Source organism: Peromyscus maniculatus, chromosome 21, assembly GCF_049852395.1.
Source record: "Peromyscus maniculatus bairdii isolate BWxNUB_F1_BW_parent chromosome 21, HU_Pman_BW_mat_3.1, whole genome shotgun sequence".
In the NCBI taxonomy this organism is placed as follows: Eukaryota; Metazoa; Chordata; class Mammalia; order Rodentia; family Cricetidae; genus Peromyscus; species Peromyscus maniculatus.
The window spans coordinates 2,177,973-2,200,682 of NC_134872.1; the positions used below are offsets into that span (position 1 = coordinate 2,177,973).

The following is a 22,710-nucleotide window of genomic DNA, read 5'->3' on the forward strand; positions in this document are numbered from 1 at the left end:
CAGTCTTGACCTCCACACACTTCAGGGGCCAGAGCTTTCCCTAAGTGCTCGGCCACCTAGGAAAACGCTTTCCTGGGCTTAGCGAGAGAGGGAGAAGTTCAGAGAAGTAAGGCGTTGGCATCAGTTTCCTTTTGTTGAGCAATGGTTTCCGCCATCTGGGTGGGTGACGTCAGCTGTCTGGATTTCAGCCAGGGTTCTGTGGTTCAGGAGCCCAGGAAACAGACTTCCGGCTAGCCGGGCTCTGACCTGGAGGAGAGGCCTCTCAACTTGCAAAGACAGGAATCATCACTCCAAGGAAGGTTTCACTGCAGGAAATCAGGTTCAATGGCCAAGGGGAGTTTACAGGGGGGTCCTGGATGAGGGGGCAGGAACCTTCAGCAAGAAAGGAGCATTTCTTCACCACAGAAGATTTTTGTGACTAATAGACTCAAGTAAATTGGGAGTGGATGAGAGTGGATAGGAGGAAAGGTAAGCAAAGCCAAGGACATCGGAAAAAGACACACACACTGAAGAGGTAAACACAGGCCAAGAATAGAAGGCTGATCCCGACCCTGGACAGCTTTGCAGGGACACCAAATCCTCAACAGAGCTGAGCTGGGCTCCTGGAATTTCAAAAGTGCACCTCTTAGAAGACACTAAACGATAAATACATTAAGCAGAAAGCTAAGCTCTGCCCATTCCTCTCTTTGGCTTTCAAGCTGGGCCCAGGCCTGGTTCCTGATCCGGCTTCCTCACCCTGGCCCCCTTCTAATTTCACCTCCGTTGGTCCTCACAGTGATGTAGGAGGGGAGAGACATTTACTTTTTTCTCTCTTTCTTGAGACAATCACTCTGTAGCCAGTGCTGGCCTCTAGCTCACGACAATGCTCCTGCCTCTGCTTCCCAAGAGGCAGCAAGCACTACAGGTGTCAATCGTCGTTCCAGCCTATGGTTGTTTTTTTTTTTTTTTTTCTAGACAGGGTTTCTCTGTAGTTTTGGAGCCTGTCCTGGAACTCACTCTGTAGACCAGGCTGGCCTCGAACTCACAGAGATCCGCCTGCCTCTGCCTCCCAGTGCTGGGATTAAAGGCGTGTGCCACCACCGCCCCCAAAATCATTTTTATTTTATGTGTATGGATGTCTTGCCTGAATATGTGTGTGCACTACATGTGTGCCTGGTCCCCAGGAAGGTCAAAGAGGGTCTCAGATACCCTGGTATTAAAGATGGTTGTGAGCTGCTATAATAGGTGCTGGGATTTGAACTCTGGTCCTCTAGAAGAGTAGCCACTGCTTATAACCACTAAGTCATCTCTCCAGCATCACCTTTTTGACTCTTTATTTTGAGGTAGAATCTCATTAAATTGGCCCTGGCAGGCCTTGGACTTGCAAGCCTCCTGCCTCAGCCTCCCAGCTGCTGGGATGATTGCTGTATGTCATTGCAACAGACAATTTGCTCTTTTGTTTACTTGTGGTTTTTTTTTAAGATTTCTTTTATTTTTATTTATATGTATGTATGTGTCTGTGTATGTCCACATGTATGCAAATGCCATAAGGAGGCCAGAAGGAGGTATCAGATCCCCTGGATCGCAGATCATTTTAAGCTGTTCAGTGTGGATGCTGGGAACTGAATTCAGGTCCCCTGAAAAAAGGCAGGAGCTGTTAACTATTAAGCCATCTTTCCAGTCCCCAGTTTGCCTTTTTAGAGGGTAAATGAAAATGTAAAAATATTCAGAGTAGGGGTTGGGGATTTAGCTCAGTGATAGAGTGCTTGCCTAGCAAGTGCAAGGCCCTGGGTTCGGTCCTCAACTCTGGGGGAAAATATATATATATATATATATAAATTCAGAGTAATATAGCTATTGCCATGGTTGATTTTAGAACATTTTTATTCTCCACAAAAGACCACATACAGAGCTGAGTGTGGTGGCACATGCCTGCAGTCCCAGCACTTGGGAAGCCGAGGCAGGGGGATCGTTCTGAGTTGGAGGCCAACCTGAACCACATAAACAAAAAGACCTTATAGAGAGTCACAGGCAGTTTTCACAAGTCTTTTCCTCTCCAGTCCCAGGCAGCCCCCTTTGTCTCTACAGACCTGTGTATTCAGGGTGTTTCCGGGTTCCTCCTTGTTAGAGTGTGCAATCTTTCTCCATCCTGCTCCACAAGCTCACGGTGTGGCTCTACCTCATCTTCATCCATCCATCCATCCCTTCTGGCCGTTTACTCTGGGTGATGGTTCATCTTCACGGTCGGCTTGACTGGGTTAAAATGATCCTGGGAACACACCTCTGAGTGGCTGTGACGGCGTTTCCAGGAAGGGCTGAGTGAGGAGGGATACACCCTGAAAAAGTGGGCCATCCCTTCTGCTGGTTCTGGACTGAAAGAAGAGAAATTGAGCAGAACATGGGAATTCCTGGGCTCCTGACTACAGACAGGTACAACATGACCAGCCACCTCATGCCCCTGCCTTCTCCACCTTGGTGGACTGTATGACGTACACATTTTAGCTACCTTGAAGAACACTGCTCTGGGCCTTCTCACAGACTGAGTGAAATGCTTTTGTTTCTCTCGGGAGGAGGAGTGACATTTCTAGGTCATGTTGGGTCACGCAGTAGCTCCAGGTTCATCTTTTTGAGGAAATACCAGTTTTTAGAGTTCACTACTTAATATTCCCACCTGCAGCGTGGGATGTCCTCCCTCCCCCCACCCCCTGGTCTCAGAATGTAGCCCACGCTGGCCTGTAACTTGTGATCCTCCCTACCTCAGTCTCCCAAGTAGCTGGATGATAGGCATCAGCATAATGCTCAGCTTGTCCATTTGTAAATTGATACATTTGAGCCAGGTGACACTAATGTCAGCACTTGAGAGGCAGAGGCAGAAGGATGAGAAGTTCAAAGACAGACCTAGCTACATAGTAACTTCCAGGCTAACCTGAGCTACTTGAAACCCAGTCTCAAGAATAAACAGTAAATAGAGGTATTTGTATTTTTTATTGAATTGTAAGGATTCTTCCTTCCTTCTTTCTCCCTTTATTATTTAAGGTCTATGCGTGTTTTGCCTGTAAGTATGTACCACAGCACATGCATACAGTGCCCAGAAGAGGGCTGGGGTTACATAGGGGTATGAGCAGCCATGTGGGTGCTGAGAACCAATTCTAGGTCTTCTGCAAAAGCAAGCAAGTACCTTTGACTACTACGGGGTTTTGTCTGATGTGATGTAGGGTCTATGTCTTCCCTTCACAAACACATACCCAATGTGTCAGCATTTATATGCTTGTTTTTTTGTTTCCAGAATTTTCTCCTGAGACAGAATATTGTTCTGTTGCTGTATGTGACCTAGAACTCACTGTGTAGCCCAGACTGGCCTGGAGCTTGCAGTGATCCCCCTGCCTCTGAGCTGCCTTTTAAGGATCATCTCTAAGCTGATGACATAAAAAGCTTCCATCCTTGTTTTTCTTACCATTGTCTGCCCAGTTGCTCAATGTTACACACATGAACTATGTTCAGTAAATACAGTGACGGAACAAATATAGGTGTGTTGGAGGCTCAGCGAAGTAAAACAGCCCTGGAAAGTGTCACATATGGGTCTTCCTTTCTCTGGAGATAAGGTCTACATAGCCCAGGTTGGCCCCAAACTCCTTATGTAGCTGAGGATGACTTTGAACTCCTGATCCTCCTGCCTCTACTTCCCAGGTGCTGGCATTCAGATGTGTACCACCATGCTCACTTTATGTGGTACTGGGGACTGAACCCAGGGCTTCCCCGCATTCTAATTGCACCCTCTACCTACTGAGCCCCAGCCTCAGTCCCCATTCACTTTGATTAAAAGCTCTTTATACGGCCGGGCGGTGGTGGCGCACGCCTTTAATCCCAGCACTCGGGAGGCAGAGGCAGGCGGATCTCTGTGAGTTCGAGGCCAGCCTGGTCTCCAAAGCGAGTTCCAGGAAAGGCGCAAAGCTACACAGAGAAACCCTGTCTCAAAAAAAGCTCTTTATACATCTAAAGTTTCTGATGCTTTCTTAGGTAACCAAAAACTCCTTGCCACAAGGCTCCAGATCTCCTCCCAACTCTGTCTTCTGTCTCTTGATGTACCTGAGCAGAGATTCCCTCTTGGTGAGCCACAAGACTCCTGTCCTTTCTGACTCCTCTGCCCCCACCCCAGCCTGTGAGACAAAGCTTTGGCTTCCTTGTATGGTATTCTGTTGCTGGAAGGTTCTTCTGGGTGTGTGACCTGAGCTGCAATGTACTACATAGTATTCCATAAATCTCTGTGCTTGTTACCCATGACCAGCCTTGGTTTGATGCTGTGGCATTCAGGGTATGCAGACAGCTTTGTATGCTCTGCCTGGTAGGAGTCCAGGCCTTGGGTGAGCCAACACCCTGCTTCTGCTGTGGCATGGTGTCCCTTTTTGGACATAGTTTCTCATTCTGTGTATCATCTCCGAGAGGAGTGAAGCCAGGACACATCAAGCACAGCTGTAAAAAGTCTAAGCTGGGCCTGGTGGCATATGCCTGTAATTTCAGCACTGGGGAGGTGAGTGTGTGCGTGCGTGTATGTGTGTGTGTCTCTCTGTGTGTGCGTGCATGTGTGTGTGTGTTTGTGTGTGTCCAGGATTAAGTGGAGCAGGCATGGTGGCTCAGGCCAGGAATCCCAACCCTCAGGTGGCAGAGGCAGGAGGTTCTCTGCAAGTTCCAGGCCAGTCTGGTCTACAGAGCAAGCAAACTGCAGGCCAGCCAAAGCTACCAAGAGATCCTGTGTTTAAAAAACAAACATCTCTGCTCCTCAAAAAGGTCCCTCTGCCACCTTGCCAGGGCCAAGGTCTGTTAGACTGTGGGAAAGTAGTTACCTACATTCTGGGTTAGAAAGGGCAGGGCACCCTTGCTGACACTGAGCTGTCTGATCATGGTCTCCGCTGTCCTATCAACCCAGAGCTTTCCTGTGTCCTCAGAGTGCGTGCGTGCGTGCGTGCGTGCGTGTGTGTGTGTGTGTGTGTGTGTGTGTGTGTGTGTGTGTGTACTGCTGGAGGTCAGAGGTCAGCTTGGGGGTTGTTCCTCAAGAGTGAGGCAGGGTCTCTCACTGGGACCCAGGGCTCACAGATTAGGAGATGCTGTCTGGCCAGCAGCCCAAGGGATCCCTCTGTCTCTGTCTCCCCGGAGCTGGGATTCAAGGCGCGTGTTTCTCACTCCCGGCTGGGCTGTTTATGTGGGTGCTGGGGATTGAGGCTGGGTCCTCATGCCTGTGTGGCAAGCACGTTACGGCATGCCTCAGCTCCCCAGCCCGAAGTTCACGGAGCAGGGCATGGCAACCTCCTCCTCCCTTCACTTCCAGGGTTTGTTACTTACTCTGTCAGGAGGGAGGGAGCTCAGACCAGCTGGTCAGAGGATGTGTTTATACCATAGGGACTGTAACCTCTATGAATCAGGGGTCTCCATCTCCCCCACAAGGTGATTTACCAGCACAACGTGCGGTTTTCTCTGGGACTGTAAAAAACCCCGGCAGAGCCTTGACTCTTTGGCCCAGATGAGCACTGAGGAGGACAGGGCCCACACCTGGTGGTCACACACAGCTAGTTACAGACCACGCTAGGATAGACACATCTGTTAGGAAGGGGGTGTGTGCACAGGAGAGCCAGGAGGCTGTAAATCACAGGCTATTTACCCAGGAACAAAGAGCCAGGGTTTAGTCATGGGGACTTCCTGGGGAGGCACTGAACTGTGTCATTAAGGTCTGTCTTTCAAAAGAGAAGAGCTATTCTAGGAACTACTAGAAATGTGGCTTGTATTGGGGGGTAAGAGGGGCCGCAAAGCACAGGGAGGGGTGACCTCCTCTTCTGAGGAGTGACTGTGGATTTCCAGCCTGAGGTCTTGACACAGGAGTAGTTTGTAAATCAGAGTCTCTACCCAAGGATCCTTTCTGCCTGCCAGATGGTGCCACTGCAGTGACAGAACCCCTAGAATACCAGAGGCTACAGACTGTGTGGGGAGCAGAAACTCCCAGCTCTGAACCTGCTGTGGGTTGTCAGCACTTGGGGACTGCAGGAGGACAAATCCTGGGTTGGTTTAGATGTTGGGCAGGGAGCATCTCTGTGTGAGGGTGAGCCAGGCTGTAGCTGGGACAGGGCTCCAGAGGTTTTCTTGACCTTTGTTTGCTTTAATTAAAAAAAAAAAAACAAAAAACAAAAAAAAAAAACCAGGAGGCAGAGGCAGGCGGATCTCTGTGAGTTCGAGGCCAGCCTGGGCTACCAAGTGAGTTCCAGGAAAGGCGCAAAGCTACACAGAGAAACCCTGTCTAGGGGAAAAAAAAAAGCTGGGTGGGGTGGCACACGCCTTTAATCCCAGTCTCAAGAGGCAGAGAATAAATAAATAATTTAAAAAGTCAGCTTCCCCCCTCCACACTCCACGAGACAGGGTTTCGTGCTGGGATTAAAGGCGTGCGCCACCACTGCCCTGCTGAGTATATACTATATAACAAGTGTGTAAATGTTCTCTTTATTTACGTTTGTGTGTGAGTGGGTGTGGGTGCCACAGCACACACAGAGGGGTCGAAGGGCAGCTTTAGGAACTGGAACTTCTCCCCTTTTACCACGTGGGACCCAGGGATTGAACTTGGGTCGTCTGACTTGGCAGCAGGCACTTCTGCCTAGTGAGTGGCCCTTGCTTTTGTTTTGAGACAGGGTCTCACTGTGCAGCCCCAGCTGCCATGGGACTCCTGGACGATTCTCCTCCCTCTGTCTTCTGAGTGCTGAGGTCACAGATGTGTGCCGCCATGCCTGTCTCTCTACTACGCACTGCAGCCCTGCAGGCACCTGGAACACCTGAGGAGCATGTTCCTCAAGGAGGAAATGGAAAGTGAAGGATTAAACAATAGGTAAGCGGGTGACTCATAGGTCACCCCCTTTTATCTGCAGCCCAGGCGTGGCAGGAACTGCTCTTCCTTGCTCCTGCAGACTTTCCCAGTCATCATGCCCCCCACCCCGCCCCATCGCCCCATGGACCAGGGTAGATGCTGACATGAGGAGCCCCCAGCCCTGCCGTTTGCATGCTCTCCTTCCCAGGTGTGTGACCTCTGGACGTAGCATATACAGCAGAGCCCCCGCTGACTCCGGGTCACCCCCACACAGTAGGACGCAGAGCGGGGTGCAGTCGCCCATTGCAGGGTTGCTGGCTCGATGTTGTTCAGGTGGTCCCGGGGTGCCGGAGCTGTGAGGCTGATGTGACGTTTGGGGTTCACTGGTTCTGTCCGCAGGCCAGCACTGCCCCTGGGCAGAGGCGGGCAGGGACAGACCTCTCTGGGGAGGGAAGCGTGCTGTGCCTCTCCGTGTTGATCTTCTCTATCGGGCAGAAGCAGATAAGCAGCCTGGTATCTCAGCGCTCCTCCCCCGCACCGCCCCCACGCCCGTCCTATCTGCTCATCCAGTCGAGGCCGACTAAGATTTTCTTGGGTGCCAGGTGCTACACGAGACACTGAAGAGGGCAGTGAACAGTGCGCTCGCTATTGTGTGGCCCTTCGGAGGTCACAGGACAGCGAAAGACTTTGAACTCAAACTGATGTGCAGAACATGCTGCTGCGGAGGAGAGGGTCTGTGAGGAGGCCCCACGTTTTGTTTTAGTGACAAGCGATGACATTCAAGATGATGTCACCCAGGCAACTCGAGGAGTGGGGACCCAGGCCCCTAAGGCCTCCTATGTTCGGCTGAAGGATGAGGGGATCTAAGTAAAGTGTGTGTGAGTGTGTGTGGTCGTGTGTGGACTGTGTGGATTTGTGTGAGTGTGTTTGTGTATGAGTGGGTGTGACTGAGTATCTTTGTATGAATGCTGTGTGTATAAGCATATAATGTGTGGTAGTTAGATTTATTTTAGATTTATATGTGTGTGAGTGTTTTGCCTGTAGGTATATAGGAGTGATACATTCATGCAGTGCCAGATGAGGCCAGAAGAGGGTGTCAGATCCGTGGACCTGGAGTTATAAATGCTTGTGAGTTACCATGTGGGTGCTGGGAATGGAACCCTGGTCCTCTGGAAGAGCAATGGGTACTCTTTTTTTCAAGTTTTTTATTTTTTTTAAAATTATTTTATTTTATTTTTTTATTTTAATAGACAGGGTCTCTCTATGTAGCCCTGGAGCTCACTCTGTAGGTCAGGCTGGCTTCAAACTCACAGAGATCCACCTGCCTCTGCCTCCCGAGTGCTGGGACTGAAGGTGTGCTCCACTGTGCCCAGTGCAATGAATGCACTTAACAGCCAAGCCATCTGTTTGGACCCCAGGTGCCCTGTGTTGAGAGTGTGTGTGTGTGTGTGTGTGTGATCCCCCCACCCCCATGTGCTGCAGTTAAACATTCCCCTTCCCCGATCAAGCGCCTCTTCGCAAACCCTCTGTGTTCTCTGTGGCCCCTGTGTGATGAGGGTGAGTAAGGAGACACAGTTCACTAGAGTAACTGACCCAGCAACCCTGACACAGACTCCTTAGAGGATTTGACCAGGAGCTGCCATTACTGTGGAATGTCTCCCCTTCTCAAGCCTCTGCCCTCTCCAAACGCTGTTTCCCGTGATTGTGAAAGAAGAGACAATGTATAGAACTGGGGATGTGGCTCAGTGGCTGAGAGCCTGTCTATTGTGAGCAAGGCCCTGGGGCATAGTGTTCAGAATGGTCAGCAATTACAGCCACTGTGATTTATTTTCATCAAATTTGTATGCCAAAGGACTTTGGTAGTTGCAAGGAAAGACACATATGATAACTCTGGATGTCACTAAACAGAGTACACTGATAAATCAAGACAGAAGGGGGCAGAGCTATGTGCGTAGCTAGTAAGAGAAGTGCTCTGGGGAAATGAACCTGAGTCTGCCACTGAGAGGGGCTCTGTGCTCAGGAGGTTAGCCGCCTTCAGCCCCTCAACCCCACCGTGTGCGTGCGTGTGCGCGCGCGTGTGTGTGTGTGTGTGATGTGACACAGGCTGGCCTTGAACCCACTATGTAGGCAAGACTGGTTTTGGCCTCTTGGTCCTGCAGCCTGCACCTCCCAAGTGCTGGGTGACAGGCATGTTCTATCATGTGCCTTGAATTCTAATTGGTCTTAATAATAAAAACCCAGAGTCAGATGTTAGGGTAAAAGCTGAAAGATCAGAGAAGCAGAGCAGCTGCCACTGGAAAGACTTCTGACCTCTAGGAATCCTCAGACTGTAAAGGCCGGAGCTGCTCCCTCCTCCCGCCTTTATTCCTCTCTCCACTCAGCCGTATCACTTCCTGTCTCCACCTCCCTAGTGCGAGGACTAAAGGCGTGTGCCTCCCAAGTACTGGGATCAAAGGTGTGAGATCCCAAGTGCTGGGATTAAAGGTGTGTGCCTCCACTGCCTGGCTCTGTTTCTCTTTCACACTGACTCAATCTCGTGTAGCCCAGAGCGGCCTTGAACTTCTGATCTTCTTGCTTCTTCCCAAGTGCTGGGATCAAATGTGTGTGCCACCACGGCCTGGCCTCTATGGTTAACTAGTGGCTAGCTCCACACTCTGATCTCTAGGCAAGCTTTATTTGATAGAAATATCACAAACAGAATATCACCCCACTATCAAGCCCACTTTCTTCTTGTCCCAATCTCACTAACAGGATACCTTTGTTCAGGGTATCTTCCAGCCCTGACGTCTATTTCTACCCTTTTGGATGCTAGGTCTTGAAATGCAAGAGAGGTTGGTGCCTACGGTCACAGGCCATACTTCAGGAGGAAAAGCTGACCCAGGCTCGACCTGCATGGAATCCTGGGAGAGCGCTGCAGCTCTCCAGGTTTTCTGGTTCTTTCCCAATTGTGTTTATGCTGTTTCCTGTTTGTGTTTCCTGACCACATGTTAACCGTGAGTCGTCCTTCACTCGAGTTTTACAACTTACTCTGAGGCATGTTTGCACTGAGCAGAAATGTTTCCTGAAGGAGTCTCTCAAATTTCTTTCCAAATATCCAATTTATCATGGAATGATGGAGTTGGGCTTCCATCGAGATCAAAATGTCCATCTTTAGTTTACCCTAATTCGTGATTCCTGAGAGCTGCCCCCTTCTCTGGCCTCCTTGTGCTCTAATCAGTGTTAGCAACGGCTGTGTTGACACAAAACACTGCTCTTGTTCTCGGAGATAGTTTACTCTAGGCCAAAGGAAAGAGACCGGGGCCCAGGATATGGCTTCAGCTGATGAGAAATGGCATATTCTATGTGGTTATCAACTTCCATAGTCACAGAACAAAAGAAAGGCATTTCAGGAACACATTGGTGGGGACACCTGGCAGGCAGGTTACAGGCAAGTTGGGGAATCTCTGCTAGGAGTGATCCTGGAAGCCAGTGGCTCTGATGGCGTGCTTAGCTTTAGGCGTGGCTGGACCCAGTGGTTTACTAAGTTTAAACATTCTGGAAGGTTTACCTGCTAGCCACAAGATGTTAGGCCAGATATAGAAGTAGGTAGTTAATGGCTTTAGGACACTGAAGACAGACCAAGATAAATTCGGCTCTGAGTCTGCAATATTCCAGCTCTGTAGAGACTCTGTGTTCTGGTCAGTCAGTCAGGACACAGGGTCTTCAGACAGATGCAGCTTCTTCAGAGAACTCAGGCCACAAGCTCTTGTTGGGGCAGGAAGGGGACAGGGCACGGTGTAGGTTCCACAAAGAGGCCAAGTATTTTTTTAAGGTTTATTTATTTTATTTTTTACTTTATGAATGTTTTGCCTCCATGTATATCTGTGTATTATGCATGCACCTGGTGCCCACAGAAGCCAAAAGAAGGCATCAGATACCCTGGAATGAAACACTATATGGGTGCTGGGAACCACACCTGGGTTCCCTGCAGAAGCAGCCATGCTCTTAAGAATGGGGCCATGTCTCCATCATGGAAGCAAAGGCTTTGGAAAGTTGTTTTTCAGCTGAGCATGGGGTTGCAGGCCTGTATATTACTAGCACAGAAAAGCTGAGATAGGAAGATTGAGTTGAAGTTCAGTCTAGGGTACACAGTGAGACATTATCAAAAGAAAAAGAAAAAGAAAAAAAAAGAAAAAGAAAAAGAAAGCCGTGTTTGGTGTCACACGAACTTCGTCCCTGAACTTGGGAGGCAAAGGCATGGATAGCTAGTGCAGTAAGTATGTGACTCTGAAAACCTGACATTTCCTTTTGCTTCAGTAGTCTGTGAAGACCTCCTATTGTGATTCAGGTAGGGACAGAACTTCCTGTCTGGGTAGGGTTGAGAGATTAGGCCATTCAGTTCCTCACAGCAGATGTTCTGGTCTCCTCGGTGTGGGGTCACAGGTGCTCAGCACTGTGCTCGACCCTGGTGATTCACTGACTCCGGGAAGTAATCCTAGATACGATTGCTTGTGGCTACTAGGTAAGAACTGTTGCTAACTACAGAAGCAGGTCGTGTGTGTGTGTGTGTGTGTGTGTGTGTGTGTGTGTGTGTGTGTGTGTAAAGGTCAGAGGACAGCTTGCAGGAGTTGCTTCTCTTTTTCCACCCAGTGGGTCCCTCAGATCAAACCTGGGGTGTTGAGCTTGGAAACCTTTATCCTCTGAACCTGGGCTGGCAGATCTCTTGTTCTTGAAGGTTTCAAATGGATGGTGTGAAGGATCTAGCCTAGCACATGTCATGTAGTAAGAATTAGAAATGAATTACATTCAGTCAGAGAGAGAGAGAGAGAGAGTTTCTTGCAGCCCAAGTTGAGCTCTATGTGATATTTTTTAAATATCTTCTTTTTAAAAAAAGATTTATTAGCCAGGCCGTGGTGGCACATGTCTTTAATCCCAGCACTCCGGGAGGGAGAGGCAGGTGGATCTCTATGAGTTCCAGATCAGCCTAGTCTACAGAGCAAGATCCAGGATAGGCTCCAAAAGCTACACCGAGAAACCCTGTCTTGAAAAACAAAACAAAACAACAACAACAAAACCCAAACAAACAAACCAACAAAAAGATTTATTTGTATGTGTGTGAATGTTTTGGCTGCCAATATGTATGTGCACACTTTGCTGCCCCCATAGGCCCAAAGACAGTGCCAGATTCCCCGGTCCTAGAGTTACAGACAGTTGTGAGTGCTGGGAACTGAATTTGGGTTCTCTGCTAGAGCCGGCCAGTGCTCTTGACCGCTGAGCCACCTCTCCAGTCCTCTTACACCATAATCTTTGTCATTCTGTTTATCTTACCCTCTTCTGATCCCCCGAACTAAGGCGCTTCCTCTTCATATACATCAGCTTGACCAGCTTCCTCTTCATGTAATAACTGACGAGGGAGAACTGCCCAGTGCAGGGAGTAAGCTGGGAAATTCTTGTGGTCTTGGGCAGATAAGCTGTAACTATTACTTTTCACAGAAGCAGCAAATGAGCTTAAGAGAGAAAAGCCACTTAAGAATCTACGGTAGTGGGACTGGGGAGATAGATAGCTCAGTGGTTAAGAACGCTTGACTGCTCTTCCAGAGGCCCTGAGTTCAATTCCCAGCAACCACATGTGACTCACAACCATCTGTAATGGGATCAGATTCCTTCTTCTGGTGTGCATGGAGACAGAGCACTCATATACATAAAATAAATGAATAGATAAATTATAAAAAATAAGACTCTATAAAATAAGATACAGGGGGGAGGTAAGAACTAATTTCTAGGTTTTCTGACTGAGGAATGTTTGTGTCCTGGACAAGGTTTATTTGTTCAGAATGGAGTCCCCAGCCACATATGGCTGCAATCCTGGATACTCGGGAAGCTGAGGCAGGAGGATTAGCTGAGGCCAGCCTGGGAAACAAGACAGAATTTCCAGTGGTGCTGCACACCTTGACCCCAGCAGGCAGACTGTGTGAGCTCCAGGCCATTTGGTCTAAATAGTGAGACCTTGATTACCACCCCCGCCCCCCCCCCCAGAGAGAGAGGGAGAGAGAGAGGGAGAGGGAGAGGGAGAGGGAGAGGGAGAGGGAGAGGGAGGGAGGGAGGGAGGGAGGGAGGGAGGAAGGGAGGAAGGGAGGGAGGGAGGAAGGGAGGGAGGGAGGAAGGGAGGGAGGGAGGAAGGGAGGGAGGGAGGTGAGAAGAGCCAAGGGAGGCATACATACCATAGTTTACAGTTACTCCATAGGGGACAAAGCTGGTGGTAATATTTGATAGTATTTAGCACTTTTGGTTTGATTTGGGGTAGGTTTTTTGTTTGTTTTTTGAGTCTCATGCAATCCAGTTTGGCCTCATATTCACTGAAGCTCAGGATGACCTTGAACTCCTGATTTTCCTGCCTCTACTTCCTGAGTATTGGGGTTAGTAATGCTTGGCACCAAACCCAGTTTATTCTGCGCTGGAAAATCAAACCCAGGTCTTTGGGCAAGCTAAGGAACTCCTCTACCGACTGAGCAACAATCCCAGCCTTCTTTGTATCTTAAGACAGGCCCTCACTTTGCCGTCCATGCTGGCCTTGAACTCTTGGCGATTCTCCTGTCTCGGCCTCCTGTAATGCTGGGGTTGCAGGTGTAGGCTGCCATACCAGCTCCAGTTTTCTTTTGTCCTGTGCTGCTCCCTAGTCTGAGTTCTGTCTCTAAGGTGCCGGGTGGCATAGTGCCTTGTCCACAGATCTCTTGGTCAGTTGAAAACTACATCTAGAGGCAGGAGCAGTCTGGGGCTTGGTGCTTTCTTTCCTGAGACTCCTCGACTGCATCATGCATGCTGGTTCACAATCACCAACGGATCTGTGATGTCACTAGGTCCTTCGAGGTGGTGACACTGGCATTCTGTCACTTCTCTTTTCACTTGTAAGATGTGTCACGTCTGTAAGTGGAATTACTTCATTTACTACATGATCTCTGTAGGCAGGCAGGATTCATGCCGAATTTACCAGTTTTTAAAACCAAGTATATGTATCTTCCATCTGTCATTCCCCTAGAAAGGGACCCAGCTGTGGCTCTCCTAGAAAATGTCCCAGCTGTTATTTATGTTTACCATGCAGAGAAGCCATGAGGCACGACAAAACCCACTATGAGTTTATTAAGGGAACAGAGGGGGGGGTGTGCATAGGCCTATGGAATGACCGTGCAGGAAGAGAGGGGAGGAATAGGTGGAACCTGCTTTTTATAGGTCCCCCGCCCTGACATATGGGCTTACTTAGCTATGCCACACATGCACATAGATTATGTGACCACGGAAGGCCCTAGGATGACTAAGCATCTTGCCTGGCTACTGGACAGTATACGTGCAGTCATGTAGCTCAGGGAGTGGCTAGGAATTCTTTTTTTTTTTTTAATTTTTCAAGACAGGGTTTCTCTGTGTAACAGTCCTGGCTGTCCTGGAACTTACTTTGTAGACCAGGCTCACAGAGATCCGCCTGCCTCTGCCTCCCAAGTGCTGGGATTAAAGGCTTGTGCCACCACTGCCCAGCCGGCTAGGAATTCTAACACCAGTGTGGGAGCCCGTTCTGGGGTTCCTCGTGGCTTTACCCAGCAGGTCCGAATAGAGGATGATCAGGACCACGGGCCTGAGTGCAGGTGTCTGAGATGGCCTGCACTTGGCTGTGCTGGGGGAGGAGGTCTTTTGCTCCACCCCTTGACGTCTCTATAAAAACCCTGGACCAGAGACAGTCCAGGCCCGTTGGAATAGGTTCCAGGCCCTCTCGAGGCTATCCTTTATTTTCTATCTGTTTATCTCTGCAACATTCTCCGCTATAAATCCTTCTATCTAATATTTCCTGCTGCTCGCACTCAAGAAAACTCTGGGAAGCTGTGGGGGTGGTGGGTAAACGCCCCACACACCAGCTTCCAAACATACCAGCATATGTAGTATCTTCAGTAGTTACACACAATTTAACCCCACTCTCAAGCTGCTCTCAAACTTCAAAGCTCATGGGAATCAGCTTCCTGGGAATGTAGGCAGGCCCCACAGATACGGGTCCCCACCAGTTTTGTTTTGAAGACAGGATCTCATTTTGTAGCTGTGAGTGGCCTGAGACTTGCTGGGTAGATTAGGCTAGCTTTGCACTTGCACTTGCAGAGATCTGCTTGCCTTCAACTCAGAGTGCTGGGATTAAAGAAGTACACTACCACATCTAGCCTTTGCCAGAGATTTTTTTGTTTTGTTTTGATTTTTGGTTTTTCAAGACAGGGTTTCCCTGTGTAGCTTTTGGTTCCTTTCCTGGAACTCGCTCTGTAGACAAGGCTGGCCTTGAACTCACAGAGATCCACCTGCCTCTGCCTCTTGAGTGCTGAGATTAAAGGCATGTGCCACTACTGAGATTTTTTTTAAGTGCTTTCCTAGAAGTAATATTGCTTTAAAAGGATATGTGTATGTAGCTCTGCAAACTATTGCCGCTGCCCCCCGCCACACACACACACACACACACACACACACACACACACACACACACACACACGGGTTACCTCTTTTGCATCCCACCAACGATGCCCTAGAGGTCTGGTCCCCACAGCTTTGCCAGCCACTCTTCCTAACAGGCTTTGAGTTCTTCCCAATCTGATTTGCAGGATACAATACTAAAGCATTTGCGTTTCTTATTAGGAGCAAGACCCAACACCTCTTTTGAATTTCTTTTTGTTTGTTTGTTTGTTTTTTCGAGACAGGGTTTCTCTGTGTAGCTTTGCACTTTTCTTGGAACTCACTTGGTAGCCCAGGCTGGCCTCGAACTCACAGAGATCGGCCTGCCTCTGCCTCCCGGGTGCTGGGATTAAAGGCATGCGCCACCACCCGGCTTGAATTTCTTTTTATGGGAACATTTGTTTGTGTCTCTTTACTTTTCGAAGCTGTACGTGTGTTAGGGACGTTAGCCATTTGTCTGTGACGTCTGCTGTTTTTCATCTCACTTTCATTGTGGAATGCTTCCAGGTTTTTACTTTTATATGTGGGGGTGCTAGGGCTGGTATGATAATGCAGCTGGCCCTCTTTTCAGCCTGCGTATGTGAGGCTGAACTATACCTCCTTGAACTTGACGAGGTTTTGCTTCTAAAGTATTATGTGTAAGGAGGCTGGAACGATGGTTTAGGGATGAAGGACATGTATTGCTGTGGCAGAGGACCCATGTTTGGTTCCTACCCACATCAAGTGGCTCATAATTGCCCGTACCCCCAACTCCAGGGAATCTATACCTCCAGCCTCCTCAGGCACCTGCACACACACACACACACACACACACACACACACACACACACACACACACACATCTACACACACACACACACACACACACTGAAAAAAATTTTGGGTGATGTTTTTGAGATAGGTTCTCACTGTGTAGTTCTGTCTGTCCTGGATCAGGCTGGCCTCGAACTCACAGAGATCCGCCTGCCTCTGTCTCTACCTCCTGAGTGCTGGGATTAAAGGTGTGTACCACCACATCGGTGAAGAATTTTTTATGCTAGGCCAATGAGATGACTTAGCAGATGTAAGGCACCTGCTACCAGGCATGAAAACCTGAGCTCCATGTCTGGGGTCTTACACAGTGGAAGGAGGGAACCGATTCCTGCAGGTTATCCTTTGACTCCCACACCCATTATGATATGCATTCCCCTCCCCCAATAAATACATGAAAACGTTTATGTAGTCAAATTCTTCAGGGCTACAGTTATAGCTTAGTGGTAGATCGCTAGCCTTCTGAATGTGAGGCCCTTGGTTGATTCCCCACGATAAAACAAGTGTCTCAGACCTGACCTTCCACCATGGCTGTGAAAAGCCCCACTCCAAGCTGTAGAGGAATCCACTTCTTATCTACAGTGTCAAGAACAAACCATTCGGATCCGACCATTTTGTTCACTACAATGAGCTAATTAAACTTTATCCTTTTCCATCAGAGTCCCGAGTTTGACTTATGGCCCTTCCCCGCCCCGCTCAGCTTCAGTTTTCCTGGACAAGATCTCCTTGTCCTGGCTGGGCTGAAACTGGACTTGGGTCAAAATCAACAGGAGTCTGGTTCCCTGCACTTGGCTCCTTGTTGCTGTCTGTTTTTCTTTCCTGGACTCTGGGTTTTCTCTTTAGTGTTTTTCCAGGCGTTCAAAGGTGTTCTGACCTTCAGGGCTTGAGGAGGAGGACACTGAAGGTCCACGCAGGGAGTGACTCACGCTGGGGTGGGTCCTGAAGCCCAGAGGTCTCTGGAGTGAGTTGGGGGATTTCTAGGAGAAGGAGGCTTAAAGTCTCTCTCTCTCTCTCTCTCTCTCTCTCTCTCTCTCTCTCTCTCTCTCTCTCTCTCTCTCTCTCTCATGACTCTCAAGCTGACCACAAACTTGGTATGTAGCTGAGGTGACCTCTAACTTCTGATTCTCCTGCCTCTCCACCCCTTGGGTGCTGGGATCACAGGCATGAACCATCCCACCCATTTTATGTGGTTTCAGGGATTGAACCCAGGGTCTTCTGCATGCTGGATGAGCACTCTACCAAATGAGCCATACACATCAAAACCAGGTGTAGCGATGCTTACCTCTAATCTCAGCATTGGGGAGGTAGAAGCAGGAGGATCATTCAGCTACATAGCAAGGTTGAAGCCAGCCTGCAATATGTGAGACCTTGTCTCAACAAAACAAACAACTAACCAACATTAGTAAATAATCTATTCTTGTCTGTTGGCTGCCTAGGGTTATTTCCAGAAAGCTATAGAAGTGCAGAGATAAAGCCACACAATTGGTAGGCAGGGTTTGGGTCTGTAGGACATGAAATTCCAAGCAAGCTGAAACTCCCACAGCAGCCTGTGTTCCCATCGAGTCTTCCGTCTACTGACTAACCTCACTCCAGTGACTGTGTAGATGGGCTCAGCTCAGATGTGGGCACTGACTCAGTGGTCACCACCCTGGGCTACAGGGACCCACAGCCAGGGAGGGGCTCCCGGGAGACATCTTTATTCCGTTGCCAGCATGGTGCCTGGAGCACTGTGGCATTCTGCGTGTGTCTGTTGGGTGACTGAACAAAAGCATGGGGGAGGATTGTCGGTTAGAGATAAAGGTGGTATTGCAGAGGTTTGGGTGAAGGCTGTGATATGTGGCTAAATCCATGGCCCTGAGGGTGCTCGGCAGGCACCTTGGCCACTGATTGCCCAGAAATGATTCACTGACTTACCATCTCGACCTTGATAAACAGCCTGGACTGTGCTCACATTAAGCTGCTCAGGAGACTGGCGCTCTGCTAGCATCGTTGCTGTAGTAAAAGGCCCTTACAAAGGGAAACTTAGGGGAAGAGGGTTTATTTTAGCTAAACACTTCAGGTTACTGTCTATCATTGTGGGGAAGTCAAGGCAAGAACGTCAAATGTCACGTGTCGACAGCAGAGAAACGAGAATGCGTGCGTGCTAACGTGTGAATGCGTGCACGCTAACGTGGTTGCTTGCTGTGCTCAGCACTCTCCCCTCACTCACATGTAATCCAGAAATCTCTGCCTAGGGAATGGAGTCACCCACAGTTCCCTGGTTCTTCCCGAATCACTTACGACAGTCCCACACAGGTCAGCCCAAGGCAGACAATCCCTCATTGAGACTTCTTTTAGGTGATTCTAGGCTGTGCCAGGGTGACAATTACAGCTAGTTGTCATAGGTTTGTATTCAGGATGGGATGCCATAGATTCACTTTCTGCTTCTTACCTCTTACGTCTGAACACTTAGTCTCACTGGTCTGGGCTGATGTGGGAGTCTTCTTCTGTCCTGTGTATCTCAACGTTTCCACCCCACAGTCCAACCTCTGTCCATCATCCCAAACTAGAAACTGTGGACATGTGAAAGACTTTATTAGGAGTCTTTTAAAAATACTCATTTTATTCATTTTGCATGTCTTTTAAAAGCTATTTTGGCTGGGTGGTGGTGGCATATGCCTTTGATCCCAGAACTTGGAAGGCAGAGGCAGGAGGATCTGAGATAGAGACTAGCCTGGTCTACAGAGCAAGTTCCAGGACTATACAGAAAAACCCTGTCTAAAAAAACCCAAAACAACAACAACAAGATTTATTTTAATTTTTATTTTATTATTTTATTTGTTGGTTTTATGAGACAGGGTTTCTTTGTGTAGCCCGGGCTGTCCTGAAACTTGCTCTGTAGATCAGGTTGGCCTTGAACTCACAGAGATCCACCTGCCTCTGCCTGCCACGTGCTGGGATTAAAGGTTCCGTGCATGGGTGTTTTGCCTTCATGTTATGTCTGTGCACCGTGTTCACGAGGTGCCCCTGGAAGCGAGAAGCAGGCGTCAGATCTCCTGGAACTGAGTTTCAGACAGTTGAGTCACCATGTGGTGCTGAGGATTGAACCCAGGTCCTCTGGGGGAGCAGTCAGTGCTGTTAACTGTGGAGTCATCTCTCCAGCTCCTCGTTATATTTTTAAATTTCTGTGCAGCATGCATGTGCATTTGTGTGCGTGTGTGACTCAGCAGGCCTTGCTCTTTCCCCATTCACTCTGCCTTGCTAAACCTGTAAATTACATTCCTAAAGCTAACCACCAAGGTCTATTCCCTTATTTGGCCTCTTCCTCCTGAGGCTGACTACCATGGTCCAGCTATCAAAGTCCTGAAGTCCAGTAATCAAAAGCCCCCTTTGGATGCCCTAATTAACATGCCCAAACAGAATTAAACACCTCATCCTAACATGGGATTTCCCCTTTTATCTTTATAAACCATCATTTGCCTTCTGGCCACTTTGTCTCCTCTCCATCCAGAGGCATCCTTTGTCCCTCGGGACAACCATCTCTTCCTTCTCTGCCTGTCCCTTTCCCCTTCATCCTCTGTCTCCTGTCTTTGTCTCTAATGCCTGCCCTTTGTCCCTCTGGGGCAAATAAATCTCTTTTGTGCTAAGAACTTGGTCTTGAGGTGTCTTGTGCCAAATACCTGTTCTTTCAAGTGACAGCTCACAAAGGCTGGAACCTGGAGCACGCTGCCCAGCCCGTAGGCAGCTCAACAAGTTAGAAAGTGCCCTTTCCAAGTGACTCAGTTGGTCTAAATCTCTTTTAGGTAGCTCTGCTGGTTTCTGTTTCTTCCTTCTTCTGGGCAGCTGGTCAGATCTCAAGAGTCAACTTTGCAGCCTGGCTTAAGGAAGGACACCCTCAGCTTTTATTGCTTGCTTTCGCAGGGCAGGGCCTAATGAATCTGGTCCATTTCAGGGACTTCCGGAAGCTGCCTCCCTGTTTAAAGAGCCTCCCCGAAGTGTAGAATGTTTCCATCTCAAGGGAAACTTACCCAACAGACATTCAGAGAGGCACCCGGCTGGGGAGCAGGGAGTGGGGAGAGCTTTTAGGGGCACACACAGGGGAGGAAGGAAGCAGAGGGCACTCAGGAGAACCTGAGTGCTGCCCAGCTGTAGTGAGCTGTGCAGGGAGGGGAACATACTCTGACACCAGGGGACACCACAGTCCCCACTTTATACCAGGAAACACTAGTGTGTCCCATTGATGGTGAGATTACCTCAAGAATTATCAATGGGCCGGGCGGTGGTGACGCACGCCTTTAATCCCAGCACTCGGGAGGCAGAGCCAGGCGAATCTCTGTGAGTTCGAGGCCAGCCTGGGCTACCAAGTGAGTTCCAGGAAAGGCGCAAAGCTACACAGAGAAACCCTGTCTCGAAAAACCAAAAAAAAAAAAAAAAGAATTATCAATGGTCACCAAAGCCACCGAAGCTAGTGTCTTCCAAGTTCGTTGTGTTGTTCCCAGGAATAGGGAAACAGAGTAAGCAGAGAGGTAGAGTTGTGGAGGGACTGTGAGGAGACTCTCAAGTGGGAGGGGCCCCAAGGGAAGAACGCTGACGTGCTGTTCTGCCTGACGGGCTCTCAGAGGGTCTTACATCAGGAACTGGATGGAGGCTGACGTAATTTTCATGGAGACAGGTCACTTTTGAGCACATCGCAGGCCGAGCGAGTGAGTGGTCCACACACCTTACACATGTCCCAACTAGGAAAGTAATCATGTCGGTGTTCCAGTCAGAGGAGAGTTCGTAGGTGCTGCTGGAGGGCTCGAAATCCACCACGTCCGTCACCGCCTAAGGCAAACTAGCGTCTCACAGCGATAACAAGAATGACGGCAGAGCAGGTCTGAGAGGCGTCCGCTGAGCACGATGAAATGTGTGAAAGAGTGGTTGAGAATTGTCCACAGAGGTGTGTCCCAGGCAGAGATCATCCTTTAGACCATTGTCTCTGACATGAAATTCTGCTGTTTCTCCCATAAAGTAGGGGCAATGCCATCTCCTGTTATCAAAGTATGTGCCGCACCCCCATAATCTTGGTTTCTGCAGACAGGGTTTCTTTGTGTAGCCTTGATTGACCTAGAACTCACTCTGTAGACCAGGCTGTTCTCAGAGTCACAGAGATCCACCTGCCCTTGCCTCCCAGTGCTGGGATTAAAGGTGTGCGCCACCACCGCCCCGCACAGCTGCCCTTCTTGATTGTATTATTCATGGTCCAAGCTTTACTGCAGTTGAGTTGACCACCAGCCCAGCGTCAGCTTGGACTGCAAGGGGAGGAGAGAGGAAAAAGAAGAGGTGAATGGAGGTACTTCCCGGGCCAGCATCCTGGGCCTTCTGCAGCAGGAGCCAAGTCAGGACCTGAATTTCTTGACCGTGGAAAGGCAAAGTGCCATCCAAAGGTTGAGACTCTTCTGGGATCCCCTGTACCATCTGGAGGCAATGTTTCCCTCCAGGTATCTGCACCCCTCAGAATTTTTCCCTTTCACCTTCTCCTCCAGCTGCTTCTCCTCACTCCTTCCAAATATTTTCAATCACAATCATCAACATTTTTCTTTCCATATTTTTCTTCTTTTTTCATACCAACATCTTTATCCCTTCCCTCCCCCATTTTTCTCAAGGATTCCACTATGTAGTCGAGGCTGGCCTTAAACTGAAGAGAGGTCCTCCAGCCCCATGAGCCTCCTGAGTATTAGGATCACAGACACATGCCCCATGCCCAGCTTTCCTTTTGGGGTATTGCCTTTTTTCACACTCTCACCCAGGTCCTTGCTTTTCTTTGCAACAGCTTTTTTTTTTAATGTATTCTTTTTTTATTTATGTGTATGTATGTGCACACGCATGCAGGTGCTGGAAGAGGTCAGAAGAGGGTGTTGGAACCCCTGGAGCTGGAGCTACCGACAGTCATGTGCTGGGAATTGAACCTGGGTTCTCTGCAGGAGAAGTGCACACTCTTAACCCCTGAACCATCTCTCCAGCCCTTTCCAACAGCGGAGCTGGAGAGGTGGCTCAGAGGTGACGAGCACTTCCGGAGGACCCAGGTTCAGTCCCCAGCACCCATATGGTGGTTCACCACCGTCCTTAACTCCAGTGCCAGGGGACCTAACACCTTCTCTTTCTGGCCTCCACAGGCATTGCAAGGAAGAGGCACACCGCCATACATGCAGAGGAAGCCCACACACACATAAACAACAACAACGACAGCAAATCTAACAGAAACCGTCCAGGAGCCCAGCTCACGGCTGGTAACGAGTGAAGCTGGGCCGGCGCTCCCTCAGGTCAGGTCTGCCTGTGTGCACTACCACATGAGGGAAATTAGAATTAGCTCTTAGCTCAAGCAGTTTTTTCTTTTTCTTTTTTCCTCTAGAAGATAAAGCTCATTTTGTATCCATCTCCCATTTCTTTTTTTCTTTTTTTAAAAGATTTATTTGTTTATTTATTGTGTATACAGTGCTCTGTCTGCATGTGTCCCTGCAGGCCAGAAGAGGGCACCAGATCTCATTACAGGTGGTTGTGAGCCACCATGTGGTTGCTGGGAATTGAACCACAGTTCTCTGGAAGAGCAGCCAGTGCTCTTAACCACTGAGCCATCTCTCCAGCCCCAAAGGTCTTTATTTTTTTTT

The 22,710-nt window shown here is 49.0% G+C and overlaps 1 long non-coding RNA gene across 1 annotated transcript in view; it reads left to right on the top strand.

The window, feature by feature from the left end:
* The window catches only part of LOC121824793 (uncharacterized), a 59,105-nt gene extending 36,626 nt beyond the window's left edge, over window positions 1–22,479 (top strand). Inside the window, exon 3 of the long non-coding RNA XR_013046835.1 lies at window positions 22,219–22,479. This is a non-coding gene — a long non-coding RNA (uncharacterized LOC121824793). The remainder of the gene's footprint in view (window positions 1–22,218) is intronic.
* The last annotated feature ends 231 nt before the right edge of the window (window positions 22,480–22,710 follow it).